At 46.2% G+C, this 20,273-nt stretch overlaps 1 protein-coding gene across 4 annotated transcripts in view; it reads left to right on the top strand.

Moving 5' to 3' along the window:
- The first annotated feature begins 281 nt into the window (after nt 1-281).
- Nucleotides 282-20,273, top strand: part of LOC144479150 (bile acid receptor-like) — a 199,419-nt gene continuing 179,427 nt past the window's right edge. Inside the window, exon 1 of one of the 4 annotated variants that reach the window (XM_078197703.1) lies at nt 282-708. The gene's annotated coding sequence lies outside the window, so the exon portion shown is untranslated. The remainder of the gene's footprint in view (nt 709-20,273) is intronic. The other 3 variants (XM_078197701.1, XM_078197700.1, XM_078197702.1) reach the window with 3 other exon arrangements.

The following is a 20,273-nucleotide window of genomic DNA, read 5'->3' as shown; positions in this document are numbered from 1 at the left end:
CTTGCATTGACCTATCTCAGATATGTCGATATTTTCAATTCAAAGTTCTGACCAAAAGGTGTTGTGACAAGCAGTCACCAAAGCTTCAAAGCGGGCTGGACACCCTGCTAAGCACTGCAGATTTGAGTACCATGGTCAGAGATGTGGAAACACTGCGCTTTGACCGTGAACTCTGGATTATGACATCCCCTAATGTCCTCAAACATTCCGAGAATTACATCTTTTACTCAAACTGACCAAATTGGGATTTGTTCAAATGTTTGGCTGGGATTTTGATGTTTGGCACTGACATTATATAATGAATAGAAAAATAGTTTCCTTCAGTGCACTGCCTGCCTGTCCTTACCTAAATGAGTTGGTAAAAAGAATGAAGATTTGAAAACAGGGTATTAGGAGATAAACATAATTTGGAGATTTCTGTGACCTGCCTATGGACAGCAATGATGAGCCAGTTCTGTTTGATTTATTCTCACTAGGGGCTGCCCTTTCTCTGACCCAGGAGGGGGCTGTGTGGGAAGCTAGTTAGTGAGATAGGCCACTAGTGCTGTTCTGCAGAATGTCTGGAGCCAGAGTGTTTGCAAAAAGCCTCTGATAAATAGGCAAAAAAGGCCTTGCTCGTTCCAGCTGGACTTCAGTGACACTCAGAGATCATTGAATCCTCACGTAACGATTCAGCAGCAGAAAGGTCCTGTTCTCCACCAAATACTGGTAAGCAGAATTAAACAACTATATTTTTAATTTTACTTTAAATTTTAATTTAGTTTTGGTGAATTATTTAAAATACTGTTTAAATTCTGGATACTATTACAAAAATATTAAGCTTATTTGACTCACTGAACTTCTGAAACTAAAAGGTAATTTTAATTTCAGGGGATCTGTAAGCAAACAATTAACAACAATGGAATAAATTAAATGTATTATTCAACCAATGAGATAACAGTAATCTGATGTTTAATACCCATGTTACAAGACCATTTGGCATATTCAGTTTGCCTCCTCATAAGGTTTTATAAGTTGGTTACATGTTCGTTGGATAATTCAACATTCCCAACATGACTATGATTCAGAAAAAGCTCTTAAACTTAAAAAAGTGCTTTGGGATTGCCTAAGGTAGCAAAAGGAGTTATTTAGAAGCAGGTTCTTTCTTTAACAGTGCATTAACATGGACATCTACAGTTGTCACTATCCATTAACAAAGAAATAGTGTTGCAGTCCTGGATACAATAAAGCATTCATCTTTCAAGATCAGTCAATTTGTCTTTTGACTTGAATTTGCCACTGGTGATATTGGAAGACAAATGTTCATCAAACAATCCCCTGTCCCCTATTTTGATGCAGACATTAACCTAGAATAGAGAAGACATATGAATACATAAAGTTTCTGCTCACCTTTCTAATAGTCATGTCAAGTGGTTGTAAATTAATCTATATTTAATTTCTCTAATTTCAATCTATAAAGAGTTATGAATGAAGTTTTAGCTTAAAGATTTTCACAAAATTGATACAAGTTAAGTTCAAATCCCAAAGTGCCAGCATTTAATTGTAAAGTTTCTTATTCCATGATAATATGGGATATTTCCACTGCACAGTGCTGGCCAAGTATACAAGAGGTGAAAGAACAATGTATTGTATATATATCTAATGGCCATCAAGCCGCCTAAAATATCCTACAGTGAATTTAAAAAACCATGATAAGCTTCAAATAATTATTTGATACCATTAAATGAGTAGTATACACAGTTGCCGCTGTGCAACGTCTGTGAAAGTCAGTTGTGGTTTGTGAAAGAACATTGGTAAACCCAATGACTGATGAAGTACCCTCAAAAGCTAAGAGGTATTTATGTTCATTGCAGTGCGAGTAAGTCACAGGCACAGTAAAAAAAACTATCTAACACAACAAGTGAAGCTTTGTTTTGTTATTGAGAAACCTTGATTAACGGCCAAAGCCCAGAGTACAGGAACCCACCAAGCTTGAAACCAGTAGAATTAGTAAATGAAAAGTGGTAACTCGGTGGTTGGTTTTTAAAATCTTTATTGAATATAGGAAGAAAAATAGATGAGGAAAGATTCGATGGTTCAGAATTTTCAGGTCTTGGGAGATGTTGGGATGTGCCTCAGTTGTATAACAATGAGAATGCAGCAAGGAGTAAGATTAATAAAGTTCTGTATACTTCATGTCAGGTGAGAAACAAGACCATAGTATTATCAATAATAACATCATCAATAAAGTTTGCAATAGAAAGGAAGAGAGAGATTAGAGTTGGGAGATTTGTTTTCTTCCATCTAATTAGGAATGTGAGAAAAGTAAGAGAAGAATCTCCCCAAGTAAGAGAAGCATGGTGTGGAGATGCCGCCGTTGGACTGAGGTGGGCACAATAAATAGTCTCACAACACCAGGTTAAAGTCCAACAGATTTATTTGGTATCACGAGCTTTCAGAGCGTTGCTCCTTCATCAGGTGAGACACATTCACTTGATGAAGGAGCAGTGCTCTGAAAGCTCATTGGACTTTAAATAAACCTGTTGGACTTTAATCTGGTGTTGTGAGACTACTTACTGTGCCCACCTCAGTCCAACGCCGGCATCTCCACATCATGGCTACCACCGACACCACAAACCACTGGCTCAAAGTGGAGAGGATCTCCAAGAAGATTGCGCATATCAACAGACTCACCTGATGAAGGAGCAGTGCTCCGAAAGCTTGTGATACCAAATAAACCTGCTGAACTTTAACCTGGTGTTGTGAGACTTTTTACTATGAGAAGCATGCTCAAGATTTTGACCAAATGGGGGCAGCACGGTGGCACAGTGATTAGCACTGCTGCCTCACAGCGCCAGGGACCCGGGTTCGATTCCTGGCTTGGGTGTCCGTCTGTATGGAGTTTGCACATTCTCTGTGTCTGCATGGGTTTTCTCCGGGTGCTCCCACGGTCCGAAAGAAGTGCTGGTTAGGTGCCTCAGTCTACCCAAATAGGCACCAGTGTGGCGATTAGGGGATTTTCACAGTAACTTCATTGCAGTGTTAATGTAAGCCTACTTGTGACACTAATAAATAAATGTTAAAAAATTGAACTTCATAGAGAACATGGAAAGCCAAGAGTTGATGATAGGCAATTGCATTCTTTTAGGTGACAATTGTGTTTGAGGTATAGGGCAGAATTTTCTCTTTTTTTGACAATGTGTCAAATGAGGTGAGAAAAGCTATTATGCCTGGTGTGTAGCCTTGTCAGTTGCACTGCCAGCTTTTCCCACCATATTTTTTGACATGTCATAAAATCCTGGAAGTAGGTCCCACAATGAGCCCACCCCAATCTTAAAGTAATAAAAATAAAAACAGAATCACAAATACCCCATCATGGACTCGAGAACTCCTCCCCCCTCCCCACAGACTCAGGCTCCCCCACCCCTTAGGGGCCCTCCCCCACCCTAAAACTCCCCCTGGAATCCCCCCCCCCCCCCCACCCCACCCTCCCACCCGACAGTCCCCCTGGCACTGCTGGGCAGTGGACATAGACAGGCTGCTAAAATGGGAAGAAACATGGAAGCTGAATTTTAATGCAGCAAAGTATGAAGTGCTAAATTTTGGTAGGAAGAGTGAGAAGAGGCAATATAACTAAATGATACAGTTTGAAGGGGATGTAGGAACAGAGAGACCTGGGCCAGGATTTTACAGCCTTGCTTGTCCTTCCCATTGACCACTCTTTGCCCGGTCCTGGAGTTACATGTACACAAGTGACTAAATGTAGTGGACAAGTGGCACATGGTTAGCACTGCTGCCTCACAGCTTCAGGGACCTGGGTTCGCTTCTCAGCGTGGATCACTGTCTGTGTGGAGTCTGCACGTTCTCCCCGTGTCTGTGTGGGTTTCCTCCGGTTGCTCCAATTTTCTCTCATAATCCGAAGATGTGCGGGTTAGGTTGATTAGCCATGTTAAATTGCCCCTTAGTGTCCTGGGATGTGTAGGCTAGACGGATTAGCAGGGTAAATGTGTGGGGTTGTGGGGATAGGCCCTGGGAGGAGGGGGGGGGGGAGTTGGGGGGGGGGGGATTGTTGTTAGTGGAGACTTGATGGGCCGAATGGCCTCCTTCTGCACTTTGGGCCTTTGTTGTGGTGGCAGCATGAGTCCCATAGCACAGTGCTGTTCAGATAGACACTGCTGTTTGGCACCAGGGGCTAGTAGACCTCTGTACTCTCCAGCTCCAAGCATTGCACTGATCTGACTCAGTGACTCAGGAGGGCCATGGGCCCAGCAACACAATACTGTCCATGAATACCAGCTCATCATGGACATGGAGGGCAGGAACCCATCTTCCCCAGCAGTGTGGTGAACAGTGCATCAAGAGCAGCAACAGCACTATGGCAGAAAGTTGTTGCACTCAGCTCAAAGTCTCTTGCAAACTGAGGACCGTCTTGTGCACACCACTCTTCCACTCTCTAGCAATCAGCTTTTAAACCAATATAATTCCATGCTGGTGTGACGCAAGATTGAAAAGCCTGATGGGATTCTGGCGAGCATCCATTTTAATCAGCATTCATATGTAAGTAAATGTAAATGGCATTCACGTCACCAGCCAGCAGGAAGAATGGCCCGCCATTGGGAGAATTGCAACGTAGTTTTATGCTGGCAGGTTTTCAACTTTTTGTCTCCCGTTAGATTCTTCACTCGCACCCCCCCACATCAAACCAGCAGGCGGGATACGAGAATTCCGCCCTCACTAGATTAATATCAGGGATGAGGGACTTCTATATTAGGAAGAAATTGGTGATATTTGGGTTGTTATCCTCAAAGTAGAGATTATGAGATTTGATAGAAGTGTTCAAAATCATGAATGGCTTTGACTGAATAAATTAGACACAATGGTCGGTAACCAGAAGACACAGATTTAAGGTAATTGGCAAAAGAACCAGAAGAAACATGTCGTTTATGTGGCCAGCTATATAATTGGAACTACACTTCATAGAAGAGTGCTAGAAGCAGAGTGAATTGTAACATTCTTCAGAGAATTGAATAGTTACTTGAAGAGACATCATTCAGAGCAATGGAAAGGAGCAGGGGAGTAGGATTAATTGGATAGCAGGCACAAGTATAATCTGCCGAATAGTCTTTTTCTGTGTTGTATCATTCTATGGTTGTAATTACTCTCTAACCTATATGCAAATAGCATAAAAATGGACAGCCCAACATGCAGTGTGTAATATATAACATTAAACATGCAGTATAAAACATAGACCATGCAGAATATGTAATGTATAACCAAAGGATATAGAGCTCACAGTGTGTAGAGTGGGCTCTGCATTGTATAATGCACAGACTGGCAATTATTGTTTCAGTGCAAACTACATTGTGCCCAATATAAAATATACAGTAATACTAATCCCAATTGATACAGGATGAAATAGATACAACATATTGTTCACGCAAAAGTGGAAATTTGTCTTTGTCATCACCTCCAGTATAACATCAACATACAATCATTAATTTAAAAACAATGAATATGTCATATATATCAGCATTCATACATCTGTGCATATTTAACATACATCCTTACCATACAAACAACACACATTTCAAGTTGCCACAAAAACGCTTACTGCAGCTGAATAAATAAAATCAATAAAAACAGCAGTAAAAACCAGAAGAGGCAGTGTTCTAAAATGTGCGTGATAGCTCAGTGTGTTTAAATTCTGCCACTGATATCTGACAGAAATTTCACAGTGTCCAGGTCAAGTTCATGAAATTATATCAGATTTTAACAGTCTATCAGCGACAAAAACATAAACATGCATTGATTTATCTGGAGAATGAAATACATATTTATACGGTCCTGTTCACAAAGACTTCCCAAAGCACTTCACAGGCAGTGAATTTTTGAATTTACTCAATGTTGTAATGTAGGAAATGTGGAAACCATTTGTTGTGCAACAAAGTTCCACAAACAACAATGCTAGATAATGACCAAGGTTCTAATCTTCCACGAAGCTGCAATCATCATTGGAATGCTGCTCCAAGCCTAGGCGCTGCTCCGCATTTCTTGCTGGGTTTTCCAAGCCCAGGCTTCGCAGAAATGCAGAGTGCAGTGTCCATTAGAGAGCTCCATCACAACGCTGCAGCCTTTGGGGGGACGATAAGACACACCCCTTTTTTCTGGTGCTAGGTACCATACCATAAGTTTAAAGATCCAGTTTGAATGTTAGTGAATGGGTGCATGATGAGTGGATGAATGAATGAATGAGTAGGGTGGTAGAGTGGGTAGATGGGTGAGATAAGTGGGTAGAGAGGGTCAGGTGACAGGTGGGTAAGTTGGTAGGTTGCTGAGGTGGCAGGTGGTAGAGCTGTAGTTGGTTAGGGTTGTAAGTGAATCGGGTGGTAGGTTGGTGAGGTGGCAGGTGGGTGGGGTGACAGGTAGGTAGTGTGGTAGGTGGGTAGGGCTGTAGGTAGATCGGGTTATAGGTGGTTAGGGTGGCAGATGGATCGGGTGGTAGGTGGTAGGATGGCAGGTGGGTAGGGCTGTAGGTAGTGAGGGTTGTAGGTGGATTGGGTAGCAGGTGGGTGGGGTGACAGGTAGGTAGGATGGTAGGTGGATAGGGCTGTAGGCAGTTAGGGTTATAGGTGGATTGGGTGGTGGGGGTAGGGTGGCAGATGGGTGAAATGGTTGGTAGATAGGGTGGCGCATGGACAGGGTGGTAGGTGCATTAGTGATAGCTGGATTGTGTCGGGAGGGGTAGTTGGGTGGTGGGGGCTAGTCAAGTCTGATTGGGCCCGAGAGTAGGGGAGGTAGTTGGGGCAGTTCAGAGGGGTAGTTAGGGGTTCAAGAGGAGGTTATGGGGGAGGTCAGTTTGAGTGGTTGGGGAGTTACCCAAGAGTAGACTAGGATTTTTCTGTCTTACATTTTCTAGGTAACTATCCACGTAAATGGAAACTGTCCAAAGTCTCTAACTCAGAGTCAGAGACATTTGCAGAGAGTCCCGGGGAGCAGGGGAATTGCCCTTTGGAAGTTCAAATTTCCCAGACAATTCCCATGGAAGTCAGCAGGTTAGGACTCTTGCAGGTTTCTAACGTGCACCTTGGATCTTGTGTCTTGTCTCCGACAACCTGGAAACCGGAAGATCTGAGCCCAGATATTTATGGGTTGAAGTATAAATATTGGCCAGAACACTCGGGAAAACATGACTGCTCTTCATTATCATAGTAAGAAGTCTCACAACACCAGGTTAAAGTCCAACAGGTTTATTTGGTAGCAAATACCATAAGCTTTCGGAGCGCTGCCCCTTCGTCAGATGGAGTGGATATCTGTTCTCCAACAGTGCACAGAGACACAGAAATCAAGTATTACCTGGTGTTGTGAGACTTCTTACTGTGCTTACCCCAGTCCAACGCCGGCATCTCCGCATCTTCATTATCATGCCAGAGGATCTTTTACCTCCACCTGAGAAGGCTGATGAGACCTTGGCTTATCATCTTGTCTGAAAGACTGCACTGGCAACCGTGCAGCTCTCCCTCAGCATTGCACTGAACTGGCAACCTTGAATATGTGCTCAAGACTCTGGAGTGGGACTTCCTTATGTGAGGAGATGCCGAGTCTCTGCTCATTGTATTCACAAAGCAGCAGGCAGAGCTGTGATCAATGTACCCAGTGCAGCTCACCATTCACTGTGCATCAATCTGCCCATGTGCAGTGATGCCCACATGTCAACACTAAAATGGGGCGGTGTAAGCAGACACAGAATACCTGAACTTTAATAAATCAGCAGAAACTGTGCTTCTATTCTTAAGCTGGAACATGTGCCATTGTAAATGTCGGTATGTCTCATGTTCTGTTTAGAGGAAACACTCTGAAAACGCATAGATGTGTTGTACCTGTAATTCTCAGATACTTTCAACCAGTTTACTTACTCCAAGGTTTTACCCCGGTGCCCTTATTTGCAAGATGGACAAAGGACAAACACAAGTAAAGGTTCAACAAGTTTATTAATAATAACACTATTAACCCTTAAATTACCCACATAAAACAAGAGGATACCCCAGCAGATTCAAGTATACTACCCGTAAAGATGGTTTGGTTGAACTGCAGGTTCGATTCTCTGAGTCCCTCTGGTCCGTCGTCACGAAGGTGAGTCTCGATGGCCGCTTCTTCCTTCCTTCCTTCTCTGGTCAGTCTTCCGAATGGTCACGTCCGTCTCCCCTGTCGAGTCTTCGCTCCTGTGTGACTCGAAGTGTGTCCCTTTATCCCCCAGCCTGCTTGCCTTTCCAGAAACTTCTCTGGCTTCCAGCCAATGAGGTCCCAGGAGGGGGCTCCAATACCCAGTGGGTTTCTTGATGTCTGCCTGACAGGACACCAGGGTCCGCCCCCCAGGTGTCCATCTCCATGTTGTTGAACTTGTTATCAGATAAGGTATCTACAGGAACTCTTGGTGACAGAAAGTCTGGCCCGATCTGCGCTTCTAACAATAGGTCGATGCATTTCAATGAGGTGCCATGATCTCCTGCTAAGTCTCAAGTAGAGTGTAACGACCTTTGATGGGTGGTTGATGGGTCAGGCCCAGACACGTTTGTGTATTTGTACAATTGGCCTGCCTGAGGTTAGATTGTGTTTGATTTCAATATGCCCAATTCTTTAATTTAGGATATCCAATTTTATCAGCCTTAAAACTAGGCCCTGTTTATATCACCACATTCCCTCCTCTTGATCCAATGAGCGTCAGCGAACCAGATCACACAATACTCACCAAACTATCTCAACAAGCAAGTACCCCGAATCTGGGGTTGACAGTATCATCCCTAACCCACAATAGTACCAACAAATTTAGATGAAGTAAAATAATATAAAAAAACAATAAGAAACAATACGTCAATCGGGTATATACAAAACAAAGCAATAACAGTACAAAATGACAAGTGACGATACATATTAAATACAGATGGGAGAGTATCAACGTTCTTGATTGTAGAGCCTCTCCCGGTGTCAGATGGCCCTTGCTGAGTCCAACCCTGGGCACAGGACTGATCTGTTCCAGAGGAACCCCAACAGCGTTCTCATTACAGACTTCTTTGGCAATGTCCGCAAGGTGGGAATAACAACCAACGTCATCCAACTGACTCTGAATGACACTGAAACCGAACCAAACTACTTTGCAGAAAATCCTTCTTCCATCGGGCGTGGGGTGAACCACATATATCCGGGGTATCGGAGGCTGATCTTCTGGTCTTTGGTTGATGTGGTGTCTGTGGTTCGGTCTGAGATGAGGAGTCCCAGATAACAGGGAAGTATGTGGTTCATTCTGGGGAAGATCAAGGTTAATTCTTATTAATATCTGATTCTCTTTTCCTTTTCTTTACTAGAATGTCGTATGACTCCTCTTTTTTTTAAAAAAAACAAAGAAATAAGTAAAGGAATAATAAAGGCCCAATAGTGTCATACGAAGGGTTGGTCGGCAATCAGTGTTGATGGGGTTGAGTGGGGTAAGGAGTTTGCAGAGCGTGAAAATAAAATGTTGGGTATGTGGCATGTGTCCTTGTTGTTGGAGGACTATGGCACAGTATAACAATAAATTCTTCATCCCACAACCAAACTGTGGTGTGTCGGAAAATTATGACGCAGGATAACGTGGGCAGATAAGAAACCCTTTTCAATTGGGTGATGCATGGAGTGGATGGATAAAGCTATTTATAATCTGGACTGTGATGTCCTGATTCTTTCTTAGTGGAGGGAACCTATGTGGGCGGGCTTTGGCTGCCAGGTACCCACTGCATTACCACCTCTGGTAGTGAGCGCCGGGTCAAACGGTTCTGGGAGTCCCGGTACTAGGGGCGCCATAGGGGGTAAGGTTTGTGGTTTCCGCATCCTTTTCGTCGGGGTCCCCTGGGCCGGGGTTTTATTCCTGAAGCCCTGTAAATTGGGGCAGGGACCGAGGTTGCGTGTGCTGTTCCTGGGGATACTGAGTGGGGGTTGATAACCTGGGGTACAGGTTGTGGACCGTGGTTTAGGTCCGGTGCTGTGGGGTGAGGGTTGGGGCTTCCTTGTGACTCAAAGACTCCTTCAAGGGTAACATGGTATTGGTGAAAATTTTGCTGGGAGCCGAATGCCTTCATTTGGTTCACATGAAACCACCCGGCTTTCTTGTGGTCTACCATGACCTTGTATACCGAGGGGCTGGCCTTCTTGGTCTTCCACGTATATCCCACATCCTGTCCTCCTGTTTCCCTCTTCCACCGTGGATGACCCATCTACAAAAATGTTTTAACTGTCCTGAGCCTGGGTTTGGCTGATTCCCCTGGCTCCTCCCCCCTTTTGTTTTGGCAAAAATGGCCCCTTGGGGTCTTTTATTGCCGGAACCTGGCATTCATGGGGCTCCCGCTGTAAGTTAGGTTGTCTGCCAGGAATGTGGGGGTTATAGCTGCTTGTCGGGCCGGTCCTTCAAGGGGCACGAGTCGGAGTCCATTGTCGGGAAACCGCTGAGATGGTCGTGTGGGATAGTTGGGTGGTGCCCTACAGTTCCAGGCGAAATAGTTGGGTTGCCCGCAGGTATAACACTGTGCTTGTGGGCGTGGGCCTCTGGGCTCAGCTCTATATCGTTCTCGGTGTCGGGGGTTGGGCCTATGTCCTGTGCGGCCTTGTGGTTCCCTGTGTCGGCGACTAGCAATAGTGTATGGGTGTGTGGGGTTTGCTGGTCCCCTGAAATTTGGTGGTGCCCTACAGTCCCAGGCAAAATGGTTGGGTTGCCCACAGTTATAACACTGCTTGTGGGGGTGCATATTGGGCTTGGTTTTATCGTGTTCCCTGTACTTGGGGTTGGGAATATATCGGGGTTCTGGGCGGGGCTGCGGTTTTCTGTATCGATGATTGGCACAGGTATCTGGGGGTGGGTGCCCTGAGTTTCCCTGTCCCCTGTTTCCACCTTCCCCTTCGTTACGCCAAACTGGGACTGGGTTTGTGTGAATTGGGTTCATCTTTCCGTGTTTTGTGGGCTTGGGGGTGTCTGTTTGTCTGACTTCCCGTTCCCACACACGAGTCATTTGGCGGATGGCCCAGGCTTCTGTGTGTGTATTATCATCAGGGTCAAAATTCTCACAGGCTTTCCGACTCCCCTCGGTGGCGTGTGCTATCAGGGTCCGGATCCATGTGGGCCGGTGGTGTACATTTAATTGGACTCGATTTAATTGGCCGAAAACCACAACAAATTGGTTCCATAGTCGGCCAGCATAGGCCGTCGAGTGTTCCCCTCTCTTTTGTTGGCAGTTGTTTAAGCCTTGTACCAGGTCATCTCTATTGTAGCCTATGGCGGCCAGAACAGCCGCCTTCATTTCTGGTAGGGTTCCCCCGGCCACGTTCTGGGGTTCGGGTAGGGCGGAACGGATGGCAGGACTTAAACATAACAGAATAAGTTTAACCTCTTCTGCCTCGTCTAGGCCGTTTAAAACACGATATTGGGTGACCTGGTCAAAGAGATCATGTGGATCCCCGGAGGGTTCAAATACTCCAATCACTTTAGCTATGTCAGTGAGCTGTGTCATGGTGTATGGAGTTACATAAGTCACATTGTGGTTCTGTCCGTCCTGTCGTTGGGTGGTGACCGGATTCATCGGTACAGGAACCGGATTAGTGACTGCGCTTATTGGGATGGTAAAAGGACTAGGAGCTGAGACTGAGTTTCCCCAGATGGGAGCCGGATTAGGTGGTGCCGTTGGATCCACTGCCGGGAAGGGAGGTGGGGGTCCCCAGTCGGCAGTGACGCTAGCTGTTGCATAATGGCAGGCATCGTCTTCTAAATCCCCCCACTCTACCCCCGGGTCACTATCCCCTGTTTTGGTCGTGTTTGCACACATTACACCCCTTTTTATGGCTAGTTGTGCTTTTAAATCTTTAATCTCGCGCAGGCATTTGGAGTGGTCTGTTGCACGGGCTGTATTTTCTTTTCCTGCTTGGTGTAAAACTTTTACTGGAGCCTGTAGGTCGCTGCATTTACGTTTAACTTCCTCTACCTGTTGCAGCGCAGCCTCTCTCTCACGGACAGCACGCTGTGCCTTTTGGTAGGCTTTATCACATTGATTTGGTTCCTTTCCTCTCGTGTGTTTACCTCCACTTCCAATTGTTGTATGCGGGCGGTCTTCCATTGGGCGCACTTAAATGCCATAAGTAGGATTCCTATTACGGCCAGTTGTGACAGAATGCGGACCCATGGGTGGATTTGGACATTTGAACCCTAATCCCAGAGGTCCTCCCATTCAGCATGACTGGCCATAATTATTTCCTTTTAGGATTCGTCACTTGAGTATAGGTAAGGGATTGGGGTAGGGGTCCGGTTTTCACTAAATTCCCTCCCGTAGATTTTACCCAAATTCCCTAGACTGTTCTAGTTCTAACTACACAGTTTGTCCACCTTGTGTTACAGACACCGGGTTTATGGCCCAATTTACTGGTTGAATCTGTATTAGTCCTTCACTCACTTAAGACTGGCCGTCACGAGGGGCAGCTGCCCTCTTAATTCAGGCTCAGACGGAGTGTTGGAGAATACCGGGTTGAAGGTTCGACTTCGGAGCAACGTATCACTTCTTATCGAAGTCCCATCTGGGGTGCCACTGTTGTACCTGTTAATTCTCAGATACTTTCAACCAGTTTACTTACTCCAGGGTTTTATCCCGGTGTCCTTATTTGCAAGATGGACAAAGGACAAACACAAGTAAAGGTTCAACAAGTTTATTAATAATAACACTATTAACCCTTAAATTATCCACATAAAACAAGAGGATACCCCAGCAGATTCAAGTATACTACCCGTAAAGATGGTTTGGTTGAACTGCAGGTCCGATTCTCTGAGTCCCTCTGGTCCGTCGTCACGAAGGTGAGTCACGATGGCCGCTTCTTCCTTCCTTCCTTCTCTGGTCAGTCTTCCGAATGGTCACGGCCGTCTCCCCTGTCGAGTCTTCGCTCCTGTGTGACTCGAAGTGTGTCCCTTTATCCCCAGCCTGCTTGCCTTTCCAGAAACTTCTCTGGCTTCTGCCCAATGAGGTCAAAGTTCCAATACCCAGTGGGTTTCTTGATGTCTGCCTGACAGGACACCATGTTGTTGAACTTGTTATCAGATAAGGTATCTACAGGAACTCTTGGTGACAGAAAGTCTGGCTCGATCTGCGCTTCTAACAATAGGCTGATGCATTTCAATGAGGTGCCATGATCTCCTGCTAAGTATCAGTAGAGTGTAACGACCTTTGATGGGTGGTTGATGGGTCAGGCCCAGACATGTTTGTGTATTGTACAATTGGCCTGCCTGAGGTTAGACTGTGTTTGATTTCAATGTGCCCAATTCTCTAATTTAGGATATCCAATTTTATCAGCCTTAAAACTAGGCCCTGTTTATATCACCACAGATGTGATCCATAAGCCGACAACTAAGAAGCAATGAAATAACTTATTGTCAATGCCACAAATCACTTTTAAATCTTGTCTCACAGTTCCAAATTATATAACACCCTGTCCATGTGCCATCCTGCCAACCTATCCTACCATTGAAGATTGCTGAAGTTGTTCATTGGGTCTAGGGGCTGATGGAGCTGGAGGTAACCAGGACTGGGCAATGCGGTGCTGTGCACTGAGCTGGATATTTAATATGGAGCCTGGAGGAGGACTCCTACTACTCACAGCTCCATAGAACATTTACAGAAATGTCAGAGGATGATCCATTTAATGTGGACATTAGTATGAAGGGTGAGGGCAGAGGAACCCTAGCACGGTTCTGGAAGGAAAGAAAGGGTGAGAGCAGAAGTGTAGGAAATGGAATGGTCACAGTCAACATTGGAGAAGATTCCTTACTTCAGCAAAGAGGAGAACATATCGAAAACACTAATATGGAAAGTGATGTGATCAAAATAGATGTGACAGAGAGGGAAAAAAACCAAGATAATGGATTCAAATCCTTACAGCAAGCAGGGCAGGATGAAGGGTAGGGTAGCTGTGGGAGTCAGGAGGTTTATAGTAGATATTGGTCGATAGCTTATCCCCAGAAATAGAAAGAGAGATGTTGAGGAATGGAAGGGAAGAGTGGGAGATAGACCACTTGAAGCTAAAGGAAGGATAGAAATTAGAAGCAAAGTGGTGAAACTTTCCAGTTCAGGGTGAAAATAGGAAGTAGAATCCAGTCATCAATGTGTTAGGAAAAGAGATGAAGGAGGGGATCGGGATTGCAGCAAATTGTGTTCTATACATCCCATGAAAAGCAAAGGTTTCCAGAATAATATCTTTAACATGGAGAAAGTGAATGAAGTCAAAGGAGAAGTTGTTCAATGTGTTCTTCCCTCAGAAAGGATATTCACTCCCTCAGAAAGGAAATACTTGCCATAGAGGGTGTGCAGCGGAGGTTCAGTAGGCTGATATTGGGGATGGTGGGACTGTCCTATGAGGTGAGACTGGTTCGACTGGGCCTATATTCACTAGAATTTAGAAAAATGAGAGGAGATCTGATTGAAACGTATAAAACTCTAACAGGGCTGGACAGATGAGATGGAGGGAGGGTGTTTACCGTGGTTGGGGAATCTAGAACCAGGGGACACAGTTTAAGGATATGGGGACTGTGATGAGGAAACATTTCTTCACTCAAAGAGTAATAAACCTGTGGAATTCTCTATCACAGAAGGCTGTGGAGACCAAGTCATAGAATATTTTCAAGAAAGAGATCAATAACATTTTAGATTTTAATGGCATCAAAGGGTATGGGGAGAAAGCAGAATATAGCATCGAGATCGAGGATCAGCCATGATCATATTGAATGGCAGAGAGGGGCCGAATGGCCTATTCCTGCTCCTAGATTCTATGAAACAAGTTCAACCGGGCTAAGGAGGAGAGTGTTCTTTGGGAACTAGTTGGACATCAATTCGAGGAAGAAGTGAAATTTCCTCCAAATGTCTGGGCAAAATGAGCAAAGGTTTTTTACACAATAAGTGATTAGGGTTTGGAATGCACTGCCTGTGAGTGATTTGATTTGATTTGATTTATTATTGTCACATATATTAGTATACAGTGAAAAGTGTTGTTTCTTGCATGCTACACAAAGCATACCGTTCATAGAGAAGGAAAGGAGAGGGAGCAGAATGTAGTGTTACAGTCATAGCTAGGGTGTAGAGAAAGATCAACTTAATGCAAGGTAGGTCCATTCAAAAGTCTGATGGCAGCAGGGAAGAGGCTGCTGGAGGAGGTCTGATGGCAGCAGGGAAGAGGCTGCTGGAGGAGGTCTGATGGCAGCAGGGAAGAGGCTGCTGGAGGAGGTCTGATGGCAGCAGGGAAGAGGCTGCTGGAGGAGGTCTGATGGCAGCAGGGAAGAGGCTGCTGGAGGAGGTCTGATGGCAGCAGGGAAGAGGCTGCTGGAGGAGGTCTGATGGCAGCAGGGAAGAGGCTGCTGGAGGAGGTTTGATGGCAGCAGGGAAGAGGCTGCTGGAGGAGGTTTGATGGCAGCAGGGAAGAGGCTGTTGGAGGAGTTGTTGCCTATTCTTATTGATTGCGGTCTGTAGGTTAGGAAGTCTAGGATTTAGTTGAAGGGGAGTAGCCAAGCCAATGGGAGGCAGATTCAATCAATACTGAAGTCTCCAGGCCCGCGAGCATCTCCCCCCACCAGGATTGTTTCACTCCAGTAGGGTTTACAACGACTCCTCACTATCGGGGAGCTGGCAGCCCGACCACCCTGGAGTGAAGGGGAGGGGGCCATGGAGGCCCTCCAGAGAGTCAGGGGTAAGGGGGTGCCCCCTGGGCATTGCCAGCTACACACCAGCCTTCTTTTTATTCAGTGGGGGATGTGGGTGTCGCTGGCCAGATCAACATTCATTGCCCATCCCTAATTACCCTTCAGAAGGCGGTAGTGAGCTGCTTTCTTGAGCCACTGCAGTCCATGTGGTGTAGATGTACCCACAGTGTTTTAGGGAGGGAGTTCCTGGGTTTTGACTCAGCAACAAAGTTAAAGTTTATTTATTGGTATCACAAGTAGGCTTACATTAACACTGCAATGAAGTTACTGTGAAAATCCCCTAGTTGCCACACTCCGGAGCGCCTGTTTGGATACACTGAAGGCGAATTTAGCATGGCCAATGCACTTAACCAGCACGCCTTTGGATTGTGGGAGGAAACCGGAGCACTTGAAGAAAACCCACGCAGACAAGGGGAGAACGTGCAGACTCCGCACAGACAGTGACCCAAGTCGGGAATCAAACCCGGATCCCTGGCACTGTGAGGCAGCAGTGCTAACCATTATGCCACCATGCCACCAATACAGTGAAGGAACGGTGAAATATTTCCAAGTCGGGATGGTAAGTGGATTGAAGGGAAACCTCCAGATGATGGTGTTCTCACTTATCTGCTACCCTTGTTCTTCTAGATGGTAGGTTTGTGGGTTTGGAAAGTGCTGTGTAAGAAGCCTTGGTGAGTTTCTGCAGAGCATTTAGTAGATCATCATAGAAATCATAGAAACCCTACAGTGCAGAAGGAGGCCATTCGGCCCATCGAGTCTGCACCGACCACAATCCCACCCAGGCCCTACCCCCACATATTTACCCGTTAATCCCTCTAACCTACACATCTCAGGATTCTAAGGGGCAATTTTTAACCTGGCCAATCAACCTAACCCGCACATCTTTGAACTGTGGGAGGAAACCGGAGCACCCGGAGGAAACCCACGCAGACACGAGGAGAATGTGCAAACTCCACACAGACAGTGACCCGAGCCGGGAATCGAACCCGGGACCCTGGTACACATGGCTGCTCCTGTGTGTTGGTGGTGGAGGGAGTGTTTGTGAAAGGAGTGCCAATCAAATTGGCTGTGTTGTTCTGGATGGTGTCAAGCTTCTTGAGTGTTGTTGGAGTTGTACTCACCCAGGCAATATAGATTAAGGACAGGTTTTGGGGAGACAGAAGGTGTGTCACTCACTGCAAGTCTCCTAGCCTTTGACCTGCTCTGTAGTCACAGTATTTATATGGCTAGTCCAATTCAATTTCCAGTCAATGGTAACCCCAGGATGTTGATCGTTGGGGATTCAGTGATGGTATTGCCATTGAATGTCAGGGGCGATGGTTAGATTCTTTCTTGCTGGAGATAGTTATGGCCTGGCACTTGTGTGGCATGAATGTTACTTGCCACTTATAAGCCCAAGCTTGGATATTGTCCAGGTCTTGTTGCATTTGGACATGAACTGCTTCAGTATCTGAGGAGTTGGGAACGGTGCTGAACATTGTGCAGCCATCTGCAAACATCCCCACTTCTGACCTTATGACGGAAGGAAGGTCATTGATGAAGCAGCTGAAGATGGTTGGGCCTAGGACACGACCCTGAGGAACTCCTGCAGAGATGTCCTGGAACCGAGATGATTGACCTCCAACCACCACAACCATCTTCCTATGTGCTGGGTATGACTCCAACCAGCAGAGAGTTTTTCCCCAATTTCCATTGACTCCAGTTTTTCAGGAATCCTGATGCCACACTCAGTCAAATGTGGCCTTGATGTCAGGACAGTCACTCTCACCTCATCTCTGGAGTTCAGCTCTTTTGTCCATGTTTGAACCAAGACTGTAATGAGGTCAGGAGCTGAGTGACCCTGGAGAAACCCAAACTGGGCGTCACTGAGCAGGTGTTGCTTGATTGCGCTGTTGATGACCCCCTTCCATCATTTTACTGATGATCAAGAGTAGACTGATGGGACGGTAATTAGTCAGGTTGGATTTATCTGGCTTTTTGTGTACATGATGTATCTGGGCAATTTTCCACATTGTTGGGTAGATGCCAGTGTTGTAGCTGTATTGGAAGAGCTTGGCTGGGAGTGGCAAGTTCTGGAGTACAAGTCTTCAGGACTATTGCTGGAATATTGTCAGGGCCCATAGTCTTTGCAGTATCCAGTGTCTTCAGCCATTTCTTGATTTCATGTGGAATGAATCGATTTGGCTGAAGTCTGATATCTGAGATGCTGGGGACCACTGGAGGAGGCCGAGATGGACCATCCACTCAGCACTTCTGGTTGAAGATAGTTGCAAATACTTCAGACTTATCTTTTGTACTGATGCGCTGGGCTCATCCATCATAGAGGATGGGGATATTTCTGGATCCTGTTCCCAGTGATTTTAATTGTCCACCACAATTCATGGCTGGATGTGGCAGGGCTGCAGATCTTAGATCTGATCTGTTGGTTATGGAATCGCTTAGCTCTGTCTATCACTTGCTGTTTATGCTGTTTGGCATGCAAGTAGTCAGTGTTGCGGTTTCACCAGGTTGACACCTCATTTTTAGGTATGTCTGATGTTGCTCCTGGCATGCTCTCCGTACTCTTCCCCGAACTGGGATTGATCCCCTGACTTGATGGTATTGGTAGAGTGGGGGATGTGCCGGGCCATGAGGTTACAGATTGTATTTGATTACAATTCTGCTGCTGATGGCCCACAGCGCCTCATGGTTGCCCAGTCTTGAGTTGCTAGATCTGTTTAAAGTCTATCCTATTTAGCACTGGATCTGGACAATATCCAGGCTTGGGCTGACAATGGCAAGTAACATTTGCGCCACACAAATGCCAGGCAATGACAATCACCAATAAGAGACACTCTAACCACCGCCCCCTGACATTCAATGGTGTTACCATCGCTGTATCCCCCACTGTCAACATCTTTGGGGTTACCATTGACCATACTCTCAACTGGACGCACTACATAAACACAGTGGCTACAAGAGCAGGTCAAAAGCTAAGAATACTGCGGTGAGTAACTCACCTCCTGACTCCTCAAAGCCTATCCACCATCTACAAGGCACAAGTCAGGAGTGTGATGGAATACTCCCCACTTGCCTGGATGGGTGCAGCTCCAACAACACTCAAGAAGCTTGACATCATCCAGGACAAAGCAGCCCGCTTGATTGGCACCACATCTACAAACATCCACTCCCTCCTCACCGACGCTCAGTAGCAGCAGTGTGTACTTTCTACAAGATGCACTGCAGCAATTCACCAAAGACCCTTAGACAGCACCTTCCAAACCCACGACCACTTCCATCTGGAAGGACAAGGGCAGTTGATACATGGGAACACCACCACCTTTAAGTTCCCCTCCAAGCCACTCATAATCCTGACTTGGAAATATATCGCTGTTCCTCATAGTCGCTGGGTCAAAATTCTGAAATTCCCTCCCCAACGGCATTGTGGGTCAACCCACAGAACATGGACTGCAGCGATTCAAGAAGGTAGCTCACCACCACCTTCTCAAAGGCAACTAGGGATGGGCAATAAATGCTGGCCAGCCAGTAACGCCCATGTCCCACGAATAGATGAATTACAAAAAAGCACGGTGGTAGTGCCACACACACGATGGAGGATATCCTCAATGTGAAAATGGAACTTCACATGGACTGTGCGTTGTCACTCCTACTGATACTATCATGGATCTGTGGCAGGCAAGTTGGTGAGGATGAGCTCAAGTATATTTTTTCCTTTTGTTGATTCCCTCACAACTTGCCACATACTTAGTCTAGCAGCTATGTCATTTAGGACTCAACAGCTCAGTCTGTAGTGGTACTATTGAGCTACTCTTGGTGATTGACATTGAGTACATTCTGTGTCCTTGCTACCCTCAATGCTTTGTCCAAGTGGTGTCCAACGTGGAGGAGCCTTGCTTCATCAGCTGAGGGGGTTGGGAGTGCGGTATGTGGTAATCAGCAGGAGGTTTCCTTGCCCATGTTGCTCTGATGCCATAAGTTGATGTAACTCCTTCCCAACTGTATTGCACAGTGCTGCCACACATACCCAAGAATGATGATGGTTGTGTTTCAGATCCGACTTTTAGACCCGTTCTCTGGCACCCCCATACGAACCCTGCCTGAAAAAATATCAGCGATTCCGAATCGCGCTGCAGAAGCCTGTGGGCGGGGCTTAACGCGCCCGAAATCCTGTAGTTCCGATCGGCGCCTCCAACTGCACATGCGCAGTAAATAAAATCACAGAATGTGGCTCCCCTGTCACATCCCTCCCAGGCCGGATGATGCCTCCCCCGGCACTCACAGACATTGCCCCACCCCTCCAACATTACTCACCCCTTTTTCCCCCTAACACCCTGCCACCCAGACTAATCGCAGACCCTTTCCCCCCCTGCCCCCTCCACCCCGCCCCCCCCCTCCCCACTCCGATCTCAGGCAGAATGGCAGTGACTCCCCCTTCTCCTCCACGGATCTCGGGCAGAGTGGCAGCGGACCCCCCCCCCCCCCCCCCCCCCCCGGCCACCGATCTCAAGCAGAGAGCTGTTGGACGCTCAGCACCTACCTCCTCACT

Source organism: Mustelus asterias, chromosome 25 (genome assembly GCF_964213995.1).
Source record: "Mustelus asterias chromosome 25, sMusAst1.hap1.1, whole genome shotgun sequence".
Classification (NCBI taxonomy): Eukaryota; Metazoa; Chordata; class Chondrichthyes; order Carcharhiniformes; family Triakidae; genus Mustelus; species Mustelus asterias.
The sequence above is the reverse complement of the archived record's forward strand: the minus strand, read 5'-3'. Positions and strand labels throughout refer to the sequence as shown.